Genomic DNA, 22265 nt, shown 5'->3' on the forward strand with positions numbered 1-22265 from the left:
TTGGTCCTACCTACATATGGGACACTGCATTTACCTAGCTTAAATGTTTGGCCCATTCACCAAGTGCATCTCAGTCTCCTTGCATTAGGTTGCATTGCATTAGATTGAACCGCTCTACTGTCTTAACCGATGCACAGAATTTACTATCATCTAGTGGCCTCAAAGTAAGGGTGGTGGGAAAGCAATCTTTTAATCTTCCTTAAATACGGGAGCAGTGCCAGAAGACTAAATAATTACACATGTTATGGGAGAGGCATGAATCCATCAACTACAGGTTAGTTAGCTTAGTATCTGTGGTGGAGAGGGTTTTAGAGACATATTCCAAGGCAAAATTATTACTTGGAAAAATGTTGGTTCATAAGTGGCAGCCAGCAAGGAATTATTAAAGGCACATTACATTTGACTAACTTGATTGAGTTCTTTCATGAAGTAACAGAATGGATTGATGAGGGTAGTGCAATTGATATTGTGCCAACTTAAAAGAATATTGCAGACCCCTGGTTTAGCCATCCACCACCAGATATGGCTGGGCCACTTAATACACTCATCTGCTAAAACTATTTTGGGATCATCTTGGAATGAAAATGGAATGCAGATAACCCTCAGCTTCTTTTCTGTACTTCAAACGGCCTTCTGAAACCCCTCTTCCCTGTCCCCTCCACATTCATCTCCAAAAACAAAAGCGAGGAGTTCATGTCACTAAGATTAAGATAATCTGATTATCTGCCTCGTCCCTCCCTTCCAGCAGCCCACTTGGCCAAACTTCCTTTAATGCTTCTCCTTGCTCTGGCTCTGAACTTGCATTTTTCTCTAGTTTCTCTCCTATCTCTCCTCATGTGCTCTCTGAGCTCATCTTGTCTATGAGACGGATCTGCTGTCCTGTCAGTCCTTTTCCCACTAACCTTTTTAATCACCCAGCTTCTCCTCCTGACACCTGCGCACCGTCCCCCACCTCCCCCCACCCCACCACCACCCACTTTAGCTGTTTTTGCAAAGGGTTCCTTCTCTTCAGATGTTGTCCCTCTCTGCTTTAAATCTACTGGCATCTCCTCTCTCCTCAAAAAAAAACACCCTTCATCCCTCTGCCCTTGCAAACTACCATCCCATCTCCAACCTCCCTTTCCTGCCCAAAGTCTGAGAACGTGCTATCACTTCCCAAATCTGTTCCCATTTTTCCTTAATGTACATGTTCGAATCCCTCCAATTAGGTTTCCAGCCCTGATACAGCACCAAAACACCTCTAAGGCCTAGTCCCTCCCTTTCTTTGTAATCTCCTCCAACCCAACAACCCTCCAAGATAACTGCGTACTCTAATTCTGACCTCTTCATTATCATCATGTGTGCTTTGCCCAAAGGCAGGTCATTGGCTTATTGTAGTCTTTCTATAGCTCTCTATCCTGTGCCATTATTTTCATCTGCCAATCACTTCTGTTAATTTTCAAGCCAACCAACACTGACATTCTCTTCCTTCCTCTTCCTCATTTTCCTTGAAACCTTCCCTCCATAACATCCCCTACAAGTCCATTTCCTCTCAAGATATGCCCTGCCCAATCTCTCTGCCTTTTCCTAATTATGTTCAACTCATTTCTTTGTTTGTTCACTCTCCTCAGCACTTGATCATGTTACTTCTGCCCAGCAGATTCTTTCCATTCTCCTCCAAACCCACATTTCAAAGCTATTCAGCAAGTTGGTCTCCTTCCGTAAGGTCCATGTTTCACATACAAAACAACACTCCAAATCAAGCTCTTTATAAGTTGTCTTTTGAGTTGTTTAATCAGCTTTCCAGTTAGTAACCAAGTCTTCTTACCAAATATGGGCTTTCCCAGTGCTATCCTTGTTCTTATTTCTTTGTTGCATCTTCCATTTGCAGATATTATACTCCTAAATACTTGAATTCTGCACCTGTTCTAGTTCTTTTCTTTCTATGAATATATGAATATTTCTTTGTGATTTTGTGATATGCATCACTTTGGTTTTGTCAATGTTCACTTTCATTCCAAAGTTCATGCCTGCTGTTGCTAGTCTTTCACCTAGTTCTTGTAATCCTTCTTCTGTACTTGCTGCAAGTGCTTTATCATCTGCAAATCTAACTGATGTTATCATTCACAACCCCCGCCCCTCAATCTTTACGCCAGATTCTGTGACTTCAAACATTTCTTTGATCATTGCTTCTGCATAGACATTGAAGAGGACTGGTGATAAACAATACCCTTGTCAAACTCCTCTTCCAATTATGCGTGGTTCTGACTCCCCGTTGGCTTATCTCACTGTTGCTGTTTGTCATATGTACAGATTTCTTATGAGTCGTCTATCTCTCCAGTCTACTCTAATGTCTTTCAGTGCTGTCAAGAGCTTCATCCAATCAACCAGATCAAATGCCTTTTCAAAATCAACAAAACAAACATGTAATTCCGGTCCAAACTCTAAACTGTATTCGCTCGTTCATCTTATAAAGCCGATTGCTTTTCTTGTCCCTCTTCCTCCCTGGAATCCAAACTGGCCATCTCTGATATAGTTCTGCACCTTTCCACTCACTCTTTTTATTATAACTCTCAACAGAACCTTCGATACATGAGCAATCAGGCTAATTGTACGAAAGTCAGAACATCGACATGCCTTTGACTTATTTCTTAGGATGATTATTATTGTCTGCATGAAGTCCTCTGGCCATTGTTCTGATAAGTACGTATCTGCACAGCTTAGTAAACATTGAAGTTAAGTTAGTTCCCATATTTCATCTATTCCAGTCACTTGTCCAGTGTTTATCTAATTTATTGCTGCTTTTATCTCGCTCTCTAGTATTTCTGGTCCAATGAAAATGATGTGAACATTACTCTCTTCTTCTAACTCAATCATTTCAGGTTTTTCATTTTTTGCATCTAGTTCTTCAATATGCTCCTTCCATCTTCTTTTCATTTCATCCAGGTTTGTTAACAAAGCACCTTCCTTATTCTCTATTGCTGAGTGCTGCTAACCTCCTTTATTTTTGCAAACATAAGGTCTATCCTTCCCAGTGGATCCAATTCTTCAAGTAAATCACACTACTCTTTTAACCATTGTTCTTGTGCCTTTTCCATTCTTCTTCTTAACTCATTATCCAATTGTCTGAATTTCAGCTTGCCTTCTTCAGTATTAATATTCTTCCATTTTCTCCTTTCTTCCAGTTTTGCAATATTTTAGTCGTAACCCATGGTTTCCTTTTCAAAACCCTATGCTGTTAACCCCGCCTTTTTTGACAGATTCTTTAATCTGTTTCCATTGCTCATTCCTATTGGTGGTATACTTATCTTTTCTAGCTAGAGATTTGTTTAATTAATTTATAAATTCTTCATTTACTTCTCTCAGTCTCTCTAGATTCCACCATTTTCTGTGGATTCCACTTTGGATCTTCTTTAGCCAGAATACTATTTCCACTTTCACAAGATTATGATCCGAGTCTTCAGATCTCAATCATTCAGCTGAGCTTTTGAGTTCTTAACAGTATTCCTGTATCTTTGTCTCACCATTATCTGGTCCAGTTGAAATCTTCCTGTATCGCCAAACATATTCCATGTATATCGTCTTCTGTTATGATGCCTAAACCATGTATTTGTTATTATGAGTCCTATTCTTCTGCAAAAATCTGCCAGTTTTTGGCCTCGTTCATTTCTTTTTTCAAGACCATGTGGTATTTCTTCTTTGCCATCTCTTCCTTCTCTAACAATCTTGTTTCAATCTCCCTAAACAATTGCATTGTCCGTCCCACTTTCCTGTTCGATTAGTTTTTCAATTCTAACATGCATTTCATCAGCCTCTTTGTCTGGATGTTCACTTGTGGGCATATATACCTGAATGCTGGCGATGTCCACTGGTTGCCCATTTAGTTTCACTAGCATCAATTTATGGTGAATCGCATTTCACCTCATTCACATATTTGGCAGCTTCCTTGTCTAGCATTATTGCTATTCTCTGTTCCTTTTCTTCTCCTGAGTATATCATTCTCACTTCATCACTCATGATGTTGTCTTCTCCTGTCCACTGTACTTCATTTAATCCTAGGATTTTTAATTTCTCCTTTTCCATTTCTTGCTTTAGGTTCTTAGCTTTCCTTTCCTGTTCCTTTTTCAGATATCCCATATTCCTATTCTTTTAATATTATCAAGCATGTATATATGATGATTTAGCTGGATGGTGACCTGGGAGGCCTCGCTCCCTTGCCAAGCTGAACCTCACAGTCCTTTGTTAGGAATTCCCGTCTATCCTGTTGGTGTTTATTTGTGCTGATGCCATACTGAACCATTTACTTGGCTGCTTTGCCTTCTACTGTGCCATTGATTTAGTCACTGACCATTGACTCAGATAGGTAGTAAATGGGTGACAGTGAGCAGCAGCAGACCTCTCACATCTGACCTGACAGGTAATACTGTTATCAGCGCTTTTTGCATTCTGTCAACCATCTACCACAACATTAACCTGATAGTTTTTATTTCTGGCCCCTTATGCATGCCTAATTTTTATCACTCTATTGATGGCCATGCCTTCAGTTGCCCATGCCCCTAGCTCTGGAATTCCCTCCCTACACCTCTCCACTTCTCTACCTCGCATTCCTTTTAGATACTTCTTAAGATCTACCTCTTTGACCAAGCTTTTAGTCATCTGAACTCCTTGGGTGGATTTTACATTCCCCCACTGGCAGGTTTGGAGGTAGGGGCATGTAAAATCCAGTGGGCGCCCTTCCCGCCATCCACTTTCCCACCTCCAACCTGTCTGAAGTTTTACAGGTGTCAGAGGAGGCATTGGGTGGCCTGCCCACCCTTAGCCTTGAGGCCCTTAAGTGACCGATTAATGGACATTTAAGTGCCTTAACCCACTGCTGCCTGTATTTTGCCAATGACAAGGTGAGGCCCAAGCCATGCGGGAAGCCCAGCAGCTTTAGCTGCATGGGCTGATGTCGGGTAAGGAGGGGGAAGTCTCCTTTGGTCTACACCCCCACCACCAAGGCCATTCCCCCTACTTTACCCCTCCCTGCTGACCTCTTGAACCCAACACCCCCCGCCTCTCCCCACTCCTGCCCCCATTCGCCCCTTTGACATGACCCCAGATTTACCTGCCAGTCCAGGCTCCTCAGCATTGTAGTCTCAGCAATGGCTACTGTTGGTATTGCTGGGACTGCAAAGCTGCTGGCTAATTGGATTTGATGGCAGCTCTCCAGAAAGGGGTGGAGTCTCACCTTAATCTACCAGCGTTAAATTGCTACGGGACAGCCTGTGGATTCATGAGCAGGCTTCCCCCCAACAACTGATTTTCTAGTCGATTGGGCTAGAACCACAGCACCCAATAAATCCAGCCCCTCATGTGGCTCGAGGTCACACTTTGTTTTATAATGCACCTGTGAAGCACCTTGGGACATTTCATGATGTTAAAAGTGCTATATAAATATTAAGTTGTTGTTAAATGGACTATCTGACAGTGGTATCCTTCAGGATTTGGTATTCAGATCACTTCTGTTCTTGATGTGTATAAATGACCAGGAGTTGGGTATACAGGACACAATTTCAAAGTTTGTAAAAGTCATGGAATTAAGAAATGTAGTAAATAGTAAGGAGACTTCACATGAATGTAGACTGATGAAATGGGTAGATGCAATTTGGTGCGGAGAAGTGAGATGTGATGCCTTTTAGTAGGCAGAATAAGAAAATTCAATATAAACTAAATGGCAGAATTTTAAAGCAGGTGCAGTAACCGAGAGACCTGGGACTGTACATACATAGGCCTTTTAAGGTGGTAGGACAAGATGAGAAGGTTATTAAAAAGACATAAGTATCTTGGCCATGTGAACAGAGACCTTCAAAATGGTCCTTGCACTGGTTCTGGTTGTTTCCAGTGTGACCCGTGTGGCTCCCTATTCTGGGAAGGGTGCAAGCAAGAGCGTGCCATGCGTGCAGTGTAAGTTTTTAACATCAAACAGCCTCTCAGGTTGACTGGACACATGTTCTACAAACTTGCACCATCCTAAACATTGTGCCGTGCTAACCATTCCCAGATGAACATGCGTTCACCTGCCTGTGGGACTCTCCCATTAGCATAACTTAAAGAGCCAGCCATCTAATTAGCCTATGGGAAGCATTTGACTTGCTGTTGCTCTTGCAAAACCTGTGGAAATACTATGGTGTGTTCTTGGAGGTGCGCTAGTAAGTTGTTGATTTGGGAGGGAGTGTTACTGCATTCTGATAGCTAGGAAGGACAGGGGAATTATGTGACCTGTCTGGGGAAAGACTGCCATGGGATGTAGTTGCCCTAGGTTTGCATTATCAAAGGGAAATAGAACAGAAGCTGCAGAGAGATGAAGCTCTGTACAGAGCGAAGAGGTGGAAGGCTTGCCCAAGAAGACTCTATACACTACAGGTTTTCAGAGTGCACTTCCTATACTCTCACTTCAGCCAAGAGCAATGTCTGATGTACCTGAGCTTCTTTAAGAAGGTGGTCACCTCCTTCAACAGAACCTGCAACCTCACAACAGACTGAAGACAGCACTGCCAGTGGCCTTCAAGGTCACTGTCACTCTCAACTTTTACGTGACTGGCTTCTTCCAGGTGGGAGCAGGTGATATTGTAAGCAGATCCAAGTTTATTTTCCATTGCGACATCCCAGCGTTGATAATGTTTCTGTATGTGAGGAAAGGAGAATTCATTGGCTTCTTTCTAACTAGAGAGTTAAAAGTTGACCAGGCATGTGAATTTGCCACTCTAGCAGGATTCCCAATGATGCAGGGAGCCATCAAATGCTCACAGGTAGCTCTGCGAGTCCCACATGTAAACAGGGAGAGATACAAGAAGCTCAAAGGGTTTCAATTGATTAATGTGCAGTTGGTGTGTAACCATCATGTCTGTGAAAGCTCGCTATCCTGGCAGCAGATATGGTGCCTTCCTCTGGAGGCAGGCTGTAATTCCTGCTATCTTCAGGTCATCATGAAGAACCATACTGACTGCTTGGAGAGAAGGGATACCTCTTGTAAACATGGCTGACAGCCTGCACTACCTATCCATGTGAAGACAATGACTACGTCAAGAGCCATGCTATCACTAGGTATATGGTGGTGTGTACCATTGACATTCTCAAACAACTGTTCTGCTGGCTGAACCACTCGGGAGCCCTGCAATAACGGTCAATGCATGTCACTAAGCTCATGGTAGCTTGCTGCATCCTCAACATTCAGGATATTACTGTGGCAGCTATTGCCACAAAGCATACGGAAACCAGCCTTAGGAAGAGGAGGAGGTGGAAAATGAGAAGCGGATACCAGAGTAATAGGAGCAACCTTCTAGGACACTTCACACCAGGTGAGTTGCTCATGGACACCCACTGAGACTTCTGTTCCCTAAGGATGTCATCCTTTCACCACTATTACTCCATAACCCCCCCAAGCTTCCCATCCATCTGCAACATCCCATTATAGTGCCCTATTTGCCAAAATCCTGTAATTAAAAACCACCAACAAAAAGCCTTTCTGTAACAACTTAATCCAAAAATTCATCCAATAATACAAAAGAACTGTACTTTTCTTCCTTGTGAAAGCCCTTAGTGCCAGACTTGCAGGTGCTTTTGCCTGGCCTAATGCTCCTACACAGTGATACCCCAGAGATTGCAGCATTACTGGTGGATGGCCACAGACTTCCACTGGAGGAGACTGCAGATGGCTTTGCAGGATGCCCTGGAACAGCTCTGTGCCTTGAGGGCCCAGCTTTGGACTGCACCTCCCAGGTGGCAGCAGCCTGGGCTATCTGACTGACAGATGACAGGATGGGAACTGGCCGAGTGGCAGTAGTGCGAGTTCTTTTATAAACAATGCTTAAGCTCCAACTGGAGTATTACATCCAATTCTGGCCACCACATTTCAGGAAGGATGTTGAGGCCTTAGAGAAGTGCAGAGGAGATTTCATAGAATGATCCAGCGCTGAAAGACTTCAGTTACCTGGAGAGACTGGATAATTAAGCTAGGGTTGTTCTCCTTAGAGCAGATAAGTTTAAGGTGAGATTTGACAGAGTTGTTCAAAGTCATGAGGGCTTTGTATAAAGTAATTATGGAGAAACCATTCCCAGAGTCGGAGGGGTCAATGACCAGAGGTCACAGATTTAAGGAAATTGGCAAAAGAACCAGAGGCAAGCAGAGGACTTTTTTTTAATGCAGCAAGCTGTTGTCATCCAGAATGCACTGTTGTAAGGGTGGTGCTGAGATATTGTTAGTAAATTTTCAGATCATAAAATAATACAGCAAGGAAGTAATTCCACCCATTGTGCCTATGCCAACTGACCAACAAGTAGCAACTTCAGACATAACTTTCAAAAAAGAAATGAATAAATACTTGAAGGGGAAAAATCTTAGGACTATGGGGAAAGGACAGGAGAATGGGATTTGTTGGTCAATCGGCACAGGCACAATGGGTGGAATGACTCTCTTTGCTGTATTATTCTATGATCTGAAAAGTTACTGACAATACCTCAGCACCACTCTCCAAGTCATTAATAAAAACAATAAACACTACCAGGCCTAAAACCAATCCCAGTGGGACAGCAATAGTATTGTGCCTCGCAGGTGAGCCACAATCAATGACTACAAGAATGGGGGGAGCCTAAATATCTCCCTGGATAGATAAATTAAAATGGCTGAAAGGCTTTCCTCATCCGTAATTATCTTGTGAGCTTTTGTTTGCATCATTGAATGACATTGTGCATAAAGCTCCAAGAATAAGCATCAACTACAATGTTCTTCAGAAAATGTACCTTTTCAGTGTCGCATGTTGATGCAATTTCATTTTTGAATGGATAATTATATAAGAAAACAGACAATGGGCCATTTTTCATTAAAAGAGGGATTATGGAATATAGTCAGTGTTTCCCCTGAAAATAGGAAATGGTATTATGTACAAATTTTAAAAGAGTATAGAAAAAGGGCAAGATGCTGAATAGTCTTCTTTACTGTAAAATTCTATTATTCTATACTTCCAATCATTTCTTGGATAAGTAACAAGCTACCATGCTTCATTACTATTTGGGTTTTAAAACATCCACAGCAGCCCAATGAATACATTAATCTTGCAATGTCATTCAACAGAACAAATCATGCAAAGATTAGAAGAATGTTCTTTAATTTTAAATATTTTGCTATTCATCAGAATAATTATGTTCATGCAATTTTATGAAAACTATTTCAAAGACACTTGAATCTTTGATTTGATATGCTTTCTAATATAATGACAAAGATCCCAATCTTGTTTGCTATGTACAGGTTTATGCATCTGTGTGCTGAAAGCGATATTGAACAATAAAGCAAAAACAACATTTTTTATCTTTTATGAAAGGGCATTTGGAACTATGCTGTGCAGAGATTAGAATACAGATGCAGAACTCATTTATGTCAATTCCTTACTCTGTTATTTCAATGGAATGAACCCCTTTAAAATGAATGAGTTATAATAGTGGTAAACAACATTGCAAATTTTTTCAGAATATTTAAGTTAAAGGACTGATATTATGTATGAAACTACGAACCTGTATTTTTGTGCATATTTGTTTGTGTATGTAAGTCTGTATACGTGTAGATATTGACAATTTCATGTTTTAATAAATTGTTTTAATGCTATTGTAGTCTGCAGCTTTTTGTGCATTTAAAAGAAAAGATGACAGAGTACTCCACGCTTTCTGTATCTCTGTGTTTGGGAGTCATACAAAAGAAGTCTGGAGAAAATTGACATGATCCAGAGGATTTTATTTTATTTTTTATGAACTTGGTGTTTATCATGTTGAGGGATGTCAATTTTGATGAATGAGCTCTTCTTTCACTTTTGACAAACAGTGTCAGCATGAAATACTCCCAGGTCAGTGCAAACTCATTCTGGCGCTCTCCTAGAATGTGCCTTAATGCTACCTCCAAAGGATATCACTCTGTTTTTTGGGTTTCATAGAGCTATTTTTTATGCTCTCTCAGTAATGCTTCCAGTATAGTACAAAATATTGCACTTATAAGCCATGTGCACACATAACTTGTTCAATGGTGGGAAAATACATTTCATCCGGAATCAGGAAATGACAGTTAGCAGAGACAGATTCTTATCTCAATAATTTACGCAAGCCTTGGTGTTGAAATGGAATGCATTCTAATTCAGCAACAACCAATGCACTTGCATTTATATACCACATTCAATGTAGCAAAAGATCCAAAGGCAGTTCACTGGAATCAGACAAAAATTAACACTGGGAAAAAGGAGGAGACATTAGGGCAGGTGATCAAAAACTTGGCTGAAGGGATAGGCTTTAAACTGGTGACTTAAAGGAGGAGAGAGGAGTGGAGATTGAAGGATGGGCTTAGAGAGTTTAGGGTTGAGACAGCTGAAGGCATTGAGGCCAATGGAGAGCAAATGAAGTGGGGGATAAACAAATGGTCAGAGTTGCATGAATGCAGTTCTCAGCGAGGTGTAAGGCTGGAGATAGTTACAGAGATAGGGAGAGGTGAGGCAATGCAAGGATTTGAATATGGAATGAGAATTTTAAAATTGCCTGCTAATGGACCAGGAATCAATGTAGATTGGTAAGCACAGAGCGATGGCTGAACAAGATTCAGTGCAATTAATGGCACAGGCTACAGAGCTTTGAATAAACTGAAGATTACAGAGAGTGGAAGTTAAGAGGCCAACCAAAAGTGTTGCAAACCCCGTGAGACCAAAAAACCCAAAAGCATGAAATTTTCTGAACGACTCCAATGAAGAACCAAATGAACAAGATTTCACTTTTATCACTTTTACTTTAACAATTAAACCAAAAATCAACATAAATTAAATATAAATTAACAGGCAAATCATGGTCAACATATATGTCAAAAATTACACATTAACTAGCACATACAACAAAGATAGGTCTCACAGATTTATCAGGTAGTCCACTCAGCATATATAGCACTACATTCAGCCAAAAAACTCTTCAAAACTCTTATCTTCCTCAGGTCAAGTTCCACTTCCTTTCTTTATGCAGGATTTAGGGACCGATTTTCCTCTGAGAGCTGCTCCCAACCCAGGTACTCGGGCATGGTCTTCACCAAAATTCCCAATTCTAGTTAATTAGTCCCTTTAAAATAACTGAAGAAAAGGCAGAAACTTTACTTTTTTACCCCCGCTCCTAGTTCCAGCCTTTAGTATCCTATTTTAGACTGTCACACATACAACTCTCCACAGCCTGCCTGCACTGCACCGCTGGGGCAATCTGAGCTCTTTATAGCTCTTTGACTTCATCAGGTTTCAACTAGCCTCCGTTCCCCCAGATACCTGAAGTCACAGCCTTATTTCCCAGAAACTTAAAGTCATTGTCGCTTTCAGTTAGGGCCTGACAAAAACAAAAAGATAAAGCTTTGAAACCAGAATCAATGCATCCAACAGAACATTCCACCAGTCATCTGTTCAGACAACAGCTCACACACACTTCCCACTGGTCCCACAAACTGCGAAGTCCATCACAAAAGAGCATTGAAATAGTCAAGTCTGGAGGGACCTAAAGCATTGGTGAGGGTTTCAGCAGAAAGTGGACTTAGTCTGAGGCACAGATGGATGGTATTGCAGAGGTGAAAGTAGGCAGTCTTTCTGTTAGATAAGATGTGGTGTCCAAAGATCAGGTCAGAGTCAAAAAGGATGCCAATGTTTGCAAAAAAGTTTGGTTTAGCTTCAGATAGTGGCCTGGGAGTGGGAAATGAATAAACGGCTAGAGAATTGAATTTTTGACAGGAACTAAAGATAGTGGCTTTGTTCGTCACAACATTTAATTGGAGGAAATTGCTGCTCATCAAAGACTGGAGCAGTCTGACTATACAAAGGCAGTGGAGGGGTCGCAAGAAGTGGTAGTAGGGTGGAGCTGGGTGCGGTCAGCCAACATGTGTAGCCCCTTCTGTGGAGTTCAATTCACCATGGCTTTTAGTACCCAATAATCTATTTGTTTAAATAATGAAAGGAATCAATGGGATGAAAATGAAGTTATTCATCCCGAACCAGAAGAGAAGTAGAGCACAGTGGTAAACTTAAGAGTAACTGCTTCATACACAACCTGTTGCTATTCCAACCTGATATTTTCTAGGTACATTAAATAAAGACAGGGTCATATGGACTCTAAACATTAACTCTGTTTCTCTCTCCACAGATGCCGCTAGACCTGCTGAGTTTTTCCAGCATTTTCTGTTTTTGTTTCAGATTTCCAGCATCTGCAGTATTTTGCTTTTATCTTAAATAAGGACAACTTTGGTCAGGTTACATTGGGAGGGGTCCTATCCCTTTACTGGGCTGGCAGCAGTATGCTGGTGAATCGAATAACAAGGGCAGTAGACAGGGTTTTAAAGTAGAGAAGTGGGAGGTGGGAGGGAAAGGGAAGGGAAATGTCAAAGCTCTGGAGCAGAGCTGTGTTTTGGGTGAATAGGCTAGGTCAAAATGGGTATTTTGCATTTAGTATAAACAGTGTGAAATGGTTAGCTAATAACCTTATAGTAAAAGGGCCTCTAGAGAAGAGTGACAAAGAGAAAGTAACAAAGATAATAGGCTATTAGTGACCTAGGTGATGTCAAGGAAAATGAGAAAAAAAATCAAAGATTTTTGTTTATTCTTTCATGGGATGTGGTTATCGCTGGCTAGGCCAACATTTATTGCTGAAACCTAATTGCCTTTGAGAAGATAGTGGTGAGTCATCTCTTGAACCTCTGCAGTCCATGAGGTGTAGATACATTCACAGTGCTGTTAGGAAGGGAATTCTTGGATTTTGACCCAGTGACAGTGAATGAATGGCAATATGGTTCCAAGACAGGATGATGTGTGTCTTGGAGGGGGAATTGCAAGTGGTGGTCTTCCCATGCATCTGCTGCCCTTGTCCTTCTCAGTGGTAGAGATCACGGGTTTGGAAGGTGCTGTCAAAGGAGCCTTGGTGTCTTGCTGCAGTGCATCTTGTAGATGGAATAAACTGCTGCCAGTGTGCATCTGTGGTGGAGGGAATGAATGTTGAAGGTGATGGATGGGGTACAAATCGAATGGGCTGCATCCTGGATGGTGTCAAGCTTTTTGAGTGCTTGAGTGGAGTTGCACTCATCCAGGCAAGTGAAGAGTATTCCATTGGACTCTTGTGCCTTGTATATGGTGGACAGGCTTTGGGAAGTCAGGAGGTGGGTTACTATCTGCAGAATTCCCATTTATACCGCTGGCCCTGTTCAGTTTTTGATCAATGGAAACCCCCAGGATGTTGATAAATAGGGGCTCAGCAATGATAATGACATTGAATGTCAAGGGGCAATGGTTAGATTCTCTCTTGTTGGAGATTGTCATTGCCTGACATTATGTGGTGCGAATGTTACTTGCCACTAAATGTTACTTGCCAGCCCAAGCCTAAATGTTGTCCAGGTCTTGCTGCATTTGGACATAAACTGCTTCAGTATCCAAGGAGTCATGAATGGTGCTGAACATTGTGCAATCATTAGCGAACATCCGCACTTATGATGGAGGGAAAGTTATTGATGAAGCAGTTGAAGATGGTTGGGCCGAGGACACTACGCTGAGAAGCTTCTGCAGTGATGTCCTGGAACTGAGATAATTGGCCTCCATCAGCCACAACCATCTACCTTTGTGCTAGGTATGACTCCAACCAGTGTAGAGTTTTCCCCTTGATTTCCATTGACCCCAGTTTTGCTCGGGCTCCTTGATGCTACACTCGGTCAAATGCTGCCTTGATGCCAAGGGCAGTCACTCTCACCTCACCTCACCTCTGGAGTTTAGCTCTTTTTCCATGTTTCAACCAAGACTGTAATGATGTCAGGAGATGAATGGCCCTGGTGGAACCCAAACTGAGCATCAGCGAGCAGGTTATTGCTGAGTAAGAGCGTTTTGATAGCACTGTCGATGACCCCTTCCATCACTTTACTGATGACCGAGAGCAGACTGAAGGGTGGTAATTGGCTGGGTTGGATTTGACCTGATTTTTGGGGACAGGACAATTTGGGCAATTTTTCACATTGCCATGTCGATGCAAGTGTTGTAGCTGTACTGGAACAGCTTGGCTAGGGGCACAACTTTCAGAACACAAGTCTTCAGTACTATTGCCAGAATGTTGTCAGGGCCCATAGTCTTTTCAGTATCTGGTGCCTTGAGCCATTTCTTGATGTCATGTGGAGTGAATCAAATTGGCTGAAAACTGGCATCTATAATTCTGGGGTCCTCAGCAGGAGGTTGAGATGGATCAGCTATTCAATACTACTGGCTGACGAAAGTTGCAAATGCTTCAGCCTTATCTTTTGCACTGATGTGCTGTGCTCCACCATCATTGAGGATGGGGATATTTGTGGAGCGTCCCCCTCCAGTGAGTTGTTTAATTGTCCACCATTATTCACAACGATGTGGCAGGATTGCAGAGCTTAGATCTGATCTGTTGGTTGTGGGATCGCTTAGCTCTGTCTATCGCATGCTGCTTCTGCTGTTTAGCATGCAAGTAGTCCCGTGTTGTAGCTTCGCCAGGTTGATACCTCATTTTTAGATATGCCTGATGCTGCTCCTGGCACACCCTCCTACACTCTTCATTGAACCAGGATTGTTCCCCTGGCTTGATGGTAATGGTAGAGTGGGGGATATACCAGGCCATGAGGTTACATATTATGGCTGAATACAATTCTCTTGGATGCCCAATTTTGAGTTGTTAAATCTATTCAAAATCTATTTCATTTAACACAATGGTAATGACACACAACATGATGGAGGATATCCTCAATGTGAGGGTGGGGCTTCATCGCCACAAGAACTGTGCTGTGGTCACTCCTACCAATGTTGATGCATAGGTTGGTAAAGGCAAGGTCAACTGAGGGCAGAGGACATTTAAGAGTAGATTGCTGTGGGCTGAAGTCACATGGTTTAAAGATTCCAGACTTGTTAACTGTTAATTTAGCATGCAATTTGAACCTGTATCCCCAGACCATTAGCCTGTGTCTCTGGGTTATTTGTCCAGTGACTTACCATTACACCATCACCTCCCCTTGAGTTAAGGGCATTATATCATTATATGAGAAACATTTGCAACAAAGTAAATGGATTAATAGCACAGATAGAAATTAATAGGTTTGATGCAATAGCCATTATGGAGAAGTAGTTGCAAAGTGATTAAGGTTAGGAACTAAATATTCCAGGATGGTTAACTTCTGGAAGAGTTAGCCAACAGAGCAAAGGGGGAGATAGCTCTGATAATTAAGGATAGGATGAAAACAATAGAGAGAAAATATCTTAGTTTAGAAAATTTTGATGGAGAATCAGTTTGGATGGAGCTAAGAAACAGCAAGGGTCAGAAAACATGGTGGGAGTTGTTTATAGGCCCCCTAATAGTAGTTTTAGTTTTGGGCAGACTATAAATAAAGGAATTAGAGATGCACGTAACAAGGATAATATCATATTCATGGGGGATTTTAATCTTCATATAGAGTGGGCAAACTACGTTTCCAGCAATAGTGTGGAGGATAAGTTCATGATATGTATGCAAATTAGTTCTCTAGATTGTTATGTCGAAAAACCAACAAGGGAACAGGCTATTTTGCATCTTGTATTAGACAATGAGAAATGATTAGTTAATAACCTTCTAGTAAAAGGTATCTCTAGGGAAGAGTGATGATAATATGGTAGAATTTTATATTGAGTTTGAAAGTGATTTAGCTAAGTCTGAAACTAGGGTCTTAAATCTAAACAATGCAAATTATGTAGATATGAAGGATGAGATGGCTAAGATAGATTGTGAAACTACATTTAAAAAAATGATGGTAGACAAGCAATTGACAAATTATTAATTATTCCTTTAACGCTCTAAAACCCTGCAGAAACGGTATCCAATGGTTGCTAAAAAGAGGAGTTAAGCATATTATTAGATCAAAGGTAGAGGCTTGTGACATTGTCAAAATAAATAAGCCTGAGGATCGGGAGGATTTTAGATTTCAGCAAAGAAGGGCCAAAAACTGATAAAGAAAGAGAAAATAATATCAAAGTAGATTATCAAGAAACACAAGGCAGGATTTTTAGTTCAGTGGGCACACACGATTGGTGGGCCCGGGAACGGCCGGGAAATAGACTGCCGACCGCGATCGGCCACCGACCGCGATTTCATGCTGGCTGGTCAATTAACGGCCAGCCAGCATAAAAGGTACGCTGAAATGCTCAGGGTTGGGGTGGGAGGAGGGTGGGCGCTGATATAAGTGCGGGCGTGGCAGAGTTTCTGAAAAGGTATGACACAGCATTCCGAGATGAGTTGGGAAAAATCAACGGTCTGCAAGCTGAAATATACGTGGACCCTGAAGCAATGCCCCGGTTTTTAAGGCAAGACCTGTGCCTTACGTTCTGAGAGAAAAGATTGATGCGGAATTACATCGTTTGCAGAAATTAGGAATAATACAGCCAGTCCAATTTTCAGAATGGACAGCACCCATAGTCTCTGTGCTAAAGCCAGACCAAACCATTCGCATCTGCAGGGATTATAAATTAATGGTAAACAAGGCTGCGAAATTAGACAAATACTCAATCCCAAGGATTGAAGATCTATATGCTAAACTTGCAGGAGGAAGATCCTACACTAAACTGGACATGAGTCATGCATATCAGCAGCTTGAACTGGACAACACATCAAGAAGTTAAGTCACCATAAACACGCACAAGGGCCTGTACCAGTATACACACCTACCCTTTGGTGTGTCATCTGCCTGTGCGATTTTCCAGAGAACCATGAAAAGCTTTCTACAAAGATTCCCCCGAGTTATAGTGTACCTGGACGACATCCTAATCACAGGATCCACCGAAGCAGAGCATGTGGCAAACCTGGAAGAGGCTCTTAAGAGGTTTTTAGAGGCTGGCATCCATTTTTAAAAAAAGTGCTCCTTCCAAGCAAAGGAAGTGACATATCTAGGTCATCGAGTGGGCACATCCATTAGAGGAGAAAGTTAGGCCAGTCAAGGGAGCGCCCTCTCCTACTAACATCACGGAGCTCAAGTCTTTTTTGAGCATGGTAAACCATTATGGTCAATTTTTGCCTAATCTATCTGTATGTTTGCCCCTTTGCAGTTATTATTAAGAAGTACAACAGATGGTTCTGGAGGGCACAGCAAGAGGAAGCCTTCACTAGAGTTGTGAAGCTTTTACACAGATTGACCAGATTTGCCAGGTCTTATAGACCTCACAAATGTAACAGAAGTGTGAAGCGATTCATCTTGGTAGGAAAACAGGGAGACGCAATATAAAGTAAAAGGTACAATTCTAAAGCTGATGCAGGAGATAAAGATCTTTGGGGTATATACGTACATGAATCATTGATGGTGGCAAGGCCAACTGAGAGAGCGGTTTAAAAATCATACTGGATCCTGGGCTTTATAAATAAGGGCAGAGAATACAAAAGCAAAGAAGCTATGATGAATCTATATAAAACACGGGTTTGGCCTCAATTGGAGTATTGCATCCAGTTCTGGGCACTATACACTTTAGGGAGGATGTGAACGCATTAGAGAGGGTGCAGAAAAGATTCATGAGAAGGGTTCCACGGAAAAGGAAGCTGTTCTCCTTGGAGAAGAGAAGATTGATCCTTTTCTGATCTCGCCCCTTAAGGCATAAACCTTGTTGGGTGGCCTGTTTTCTTGGGCAGCAGCACAGCCTGGATATTGGACAGGACCCTACCCTGGGCTATGGTGACCCCTCCCAGTAGCTTGTTGCGCTCCTCGTTGTTACGGATGGCGAGCTGCAGGTGGCGGGGGATGATGTGAGTCTTCTTGTTGTCCCGGGCCATGTTATCAGCCAGCTCGAGGATTGCGGCCGTCAGGTACTCAAGGACGGCGGCCAGGTAGATGGGGTTCCGGCCCCGACACGCTCGGCATAGTGATCCTTACACAGTAGCCGGTGGATACGGCCGACGGGGAACTGGAGACCGGTTCTGGAGGAGCGAGCCTTGGCCTTTTGCCTCCAGTTTTACCACAACCAGACATTTTTCAATGCCAAACTTGGAGTGGCAGAAACCCTATGAGCCGCCGAACTCACTCAGTTCCAATTCCAGATCAGGCACAGGTCAGGCAAATGTAGTGCAAATGCTGATGTCCTTAGTCGGAAAACTGACCAGGAGAGTGAACCCACCCCATTCGGTTAGAATGGTTAATGCTATTCCCGGGTTTCAAGTCAAAAGCAGCATGCCAACCCCGATTCCTCATGACATCCGGGCTAGGATTCAGCAGAGTGTCACCCATGTGCTTATGAGTGAGATTCAGAGAGGTGGAACTATGTGCAGTTTCACCTTTGCCATCCATCTCAGCTGGGCGATGCAGACATTGGTAGAATTCACCACTACTGGAAAGCCCAACATCAACCAACCCAGCACCATCCTATGAGGGAGATCAAACAGACATGGAAACTGCTGGGGTGTTGAAAGAGGATCGGGAGGAGTATAGAGTTCTCTGTCGGTTGGTTCATGACAATGGGACAGAGGTGAAGCAACTTATCCTTCCTCACAGTCTCAAGCATCAAGTTTTGACAGCGGTTCATGATCAGGCAGGGCACTAGGCATTGGAGAAGACCACTGTAGACACCAGGGAGTGGTGTTACTGCTCCAGGATGATTGCCGATATTGAAGACTGCTATCGGAACTGAAAGAGGTGTATTTTGGGCAAAGCAGGGAAGCAGCTGGGATCCCTAGCTGCCACTAGGCCCCTGGAGGCCCTCGTGATGGATTTTACGGTCTTTGACCCCACTGGTAACCATACTCACTGATGTCTTCGCCAAGTTTATATAGGCTATTCCCCATGTGACCAAAAGGCCTCAACTATAGCCAGCACACGATTGGTTCATCTATTTTGGTGTCCATATTGGATCCACAAGGGTGCAATTTCGCTGTGCAAGGTGTATGGCATTGTCAAGAGCCACACTACCCGCTATCATCTGGAGGGAAATGGTCAGTGTGAACAATTCGACCATACTCTGTATGACCGACTGGGCACCTTGCCTCCTGAAAGTAAACAATCATGGCCTGAGTATCTTCTATGCTTGCGAGACTATCTCACATTTCTCCACAGGTTACTCTCTACACTATCTCTCCTTTTGAAGCTTTGGTCTTCCCATGGAATATCTCCTTGGGGTCACCGCACATTCAGACAGAGATGGCCAAGTTGATGAGTGAATAGCTGAGCATCACATGAAGCTAAACCAGGCATTCGAGATGGCGCCCAAAAGGACTAGGAAAGAAGCGCTACAAAGAAAAATGCTACACGGTCACAAAGCTGACAAGGTGAACCTTCTGATCAGTGCAAGAGTGTTCTTCCAGAACAGGAATATCAGGGGTTGGAGTACTGTACAGGACGTCTGCAATCCTGAACCCCACAAAGTTATCAAGTAGCTTGGCACTGATAACCATACCAATGTTGTTGGACCTGTAGCTGAGGACAGCCTCAGAAAATAGATTACAGAGGGGAATTACTCGAGGCCAAAAGTTTGGCGGATGATGTGGAGGCAAGCAGCTGACTCAACAGCATTGCCGACCCTGAAGCGTTGGCGGGCAGTGGCTTGAGCGACAGGGACTCGGATAGCAATGAGGAATCCTGGAGTGACTTGTGTGTTGTGAACCCAGGAGGTGTATCTGGTGTGAGGAGGCATACTTCCGTACTGGAAGAGGATGCAGAGTTGACCTGCAGTGAGGCTGAAGCTGAAGCTGAAGCATCAGGTGCTGCCGATCATGTAATCCCAGGAGACATGACTGACCTGGACCCTCGGTGCCTGATCCATTCCAAAGCCTGGATCCCATTGAAAGTGCCAGTACGGATTATGGACTGGGAAGGCCATCTCAACCAAATGCCAGATATCATCCCAACTCTTACCACTTGCTCCAATCAGTCTGCACCAAGAAAAGGCTGTCACCAATGTGGATTCGAATGTGCTAGTTATCATAGCTCAATCGAACCTGCTGATCACGTGATTGCTTAGCAAACAGTCACCATGTGATGTGCATAGTTGCTGAGACTACAAATCTCAAGCAGGGAAGTGTATAATGAGAGAGGTGAGTGAGCCCTTGGGATTCTGACTTCTGGCTTCTGACTTCTGTGCAGGGCCAGAGGCCAGGCCCCACTCACTGCAGGGCATTCACTGCAGGGTGCTCTGACTTCCAGCTTCTGATTTTGGAGTAGGGCCAGAGACTGGGCCCTGCCCAATGTAGAGCATTCATTGTGGGACACTAGGCCCTCGCCAGCAGAGGTCTTCAGCCAAGGAGGACACCGAGCAGAGGGATCCACTCAGCCAGTGGGTACCTATCAGAACAGCGGTGGATAACCTGTTTCTCGCAGGCCACATGCGGCCCATCAGGGTTCTGAGTACGGCACGCGAGACCTTTTGTTGACCATTGTCCACGCGCAGGGATTCCACTGGTTTCCGTCCATGTAGTCTTTTCCTACCAGTATTACTAAAGTGATACACACGCAAGGCAAGGCCATGTGAAGTGAGGTGCATGCTGATTGCACACAAAATTGATTGTGAGAGCCCTGCGCTCCTTCTGTGTCCAATAAAAGCACTGCTGTGGTTCAATAGGCATGCCCCGCAAATTCTTATTCATGGGGACACGGTTAGTGCATATGCCTGATTTCAATCTTGTGGCCCACTGAGATGAAGGAGGGCCACTCATATGGCCCACTCACTAGTCTGGGTTTCCCATCATTGCTTTACACCTTCCTCCCCCCTTACACCTACCTCCCCAGTTGCCGCCTTTCCCCCCATTACACCCACATCGCCCCTACTCCCTACCCCCCAACCTCACCCTCCTGACACCTTTATTTCCCTCTCTCAACCTCACCCCCCGACACCATCGTTCCCCCCACCCAATCTCACCCCACCGACACCTTCATTCCACCCCTCCCAACCACCTCACTCCCAACGCCCCGACACCTTCGTCCTCCCTCACCCCCAGCCTCACTCCCACCTGCCCGGTACAGCTTCCTCTCCCAGTCAAACCTAGACCATCCTCTCCCACCTCCTCAGGTACACCTTCCTCTCCCAGTCAAACTTAGACCATTCTCTCCCTCCCTACCACCCCCATATACCTTCCTCTCTTACTCACAGCTGAACTTTCCTCTTCCTGCCACACCCTGCCGATGATCATCAGTAGCAGCCCATGGCCAAGACCGTGATGTCCCAAAGCAGACCCAAACATCAACAGAGACCTTCCATGAGCTGTTTTGCGGTGAGCCATATCCATGAGAATCCACCCACCATGCGATGCATGTGTCCCTCCAGGATCCGGTAGCTGTGGGGCTCCAGAAACTTCTGCTCCTTGGATGTCCACAATGTGAACCAAGCCCTAACAGTAAGTCCCAGCTTCTGCACATCACACTTGTCAAGACATGTTCTGGGCTGGCGTGTTTTCCCGTCAACGTGGGCGGTAAATTTGACGTGGGTGGATGATTCCAGTGAGCAAGCAAGATGATGAGATGCAAATGCATTGTAATTAGGCTCCCAACGTTGGGAGGTGGGGAAGGCGGCCTGCCATTGACGGGTGGAGCGGATGATCATAAACTGGTTTCACAACGGTGTAAAACCAATTTTTGATCTTCTCGCCATATTGTCCACTCACGCCTGCCATGACGCCTGATGCCAATGGGGGCAGAAAATTCCGACAAGTCTTTTGCTTCCAGTTGCCTGCTGTAATTTGGAATATAAGTGATATATTGAGACCTGTGATATTTAAAAGTAAAATGATTGGTGGTGCTGGTTTGTTTCAATGTGCAAACCATTATCTTTGTGCATGGACAAACCATTTCTGAATGTCACTTAGCCACTTTTGAAAGAGTTTTAACTACGGACTTTGATTACTTTGAGATAGAGATTTCCCGTTACATTGTGAACATGAAGGTAGAGCCTTGGGAGGTGTGACATAGGATATAAGGTATTAGTGCTGATAATGATGAAGGACCTGAAGGCAAACAGCATCTTATGACAAGGCACATTGTAATATTTCCAGTATTACTCTGCTGCAGGTTCTTGGCATGTTTATTATAACATGACTTTTTGTGTGAGTCAGGCTCCTGGTAATTTTTGTTGTTGAGAAAGTAACAGCAGCATTTTATTATTATTTGTTCCCACTGTGTCAGCAGTGCCAGCAAGGCTGCCTTCATTGGCCATTATTAGCTGAGCTGAGAAAGTGCTTGTGGCCTTCCTCTCGAATCACAGGGACTCCAGTCCCTGTGCTTACAACATTTCCACAATTGCATTAAGTAGGAAATTCCAGGACCTTGA

The sequence above is a fragment of the Cetorhinus maximus genome, chromosome 4 (genome assembly GCF_964194155.1).
Source record: "Cetorhinus maximus chromosome 4, sCetMax3.hap1.1, whole genome shotgun sequence".
Taxonomy (NCBI): Eukaryota; Metazoa; Chordata; class Chondrichthyes; order Lamniformes; family Cetorhinidae; genus Cetorhinus; species Cetorhinus maximus.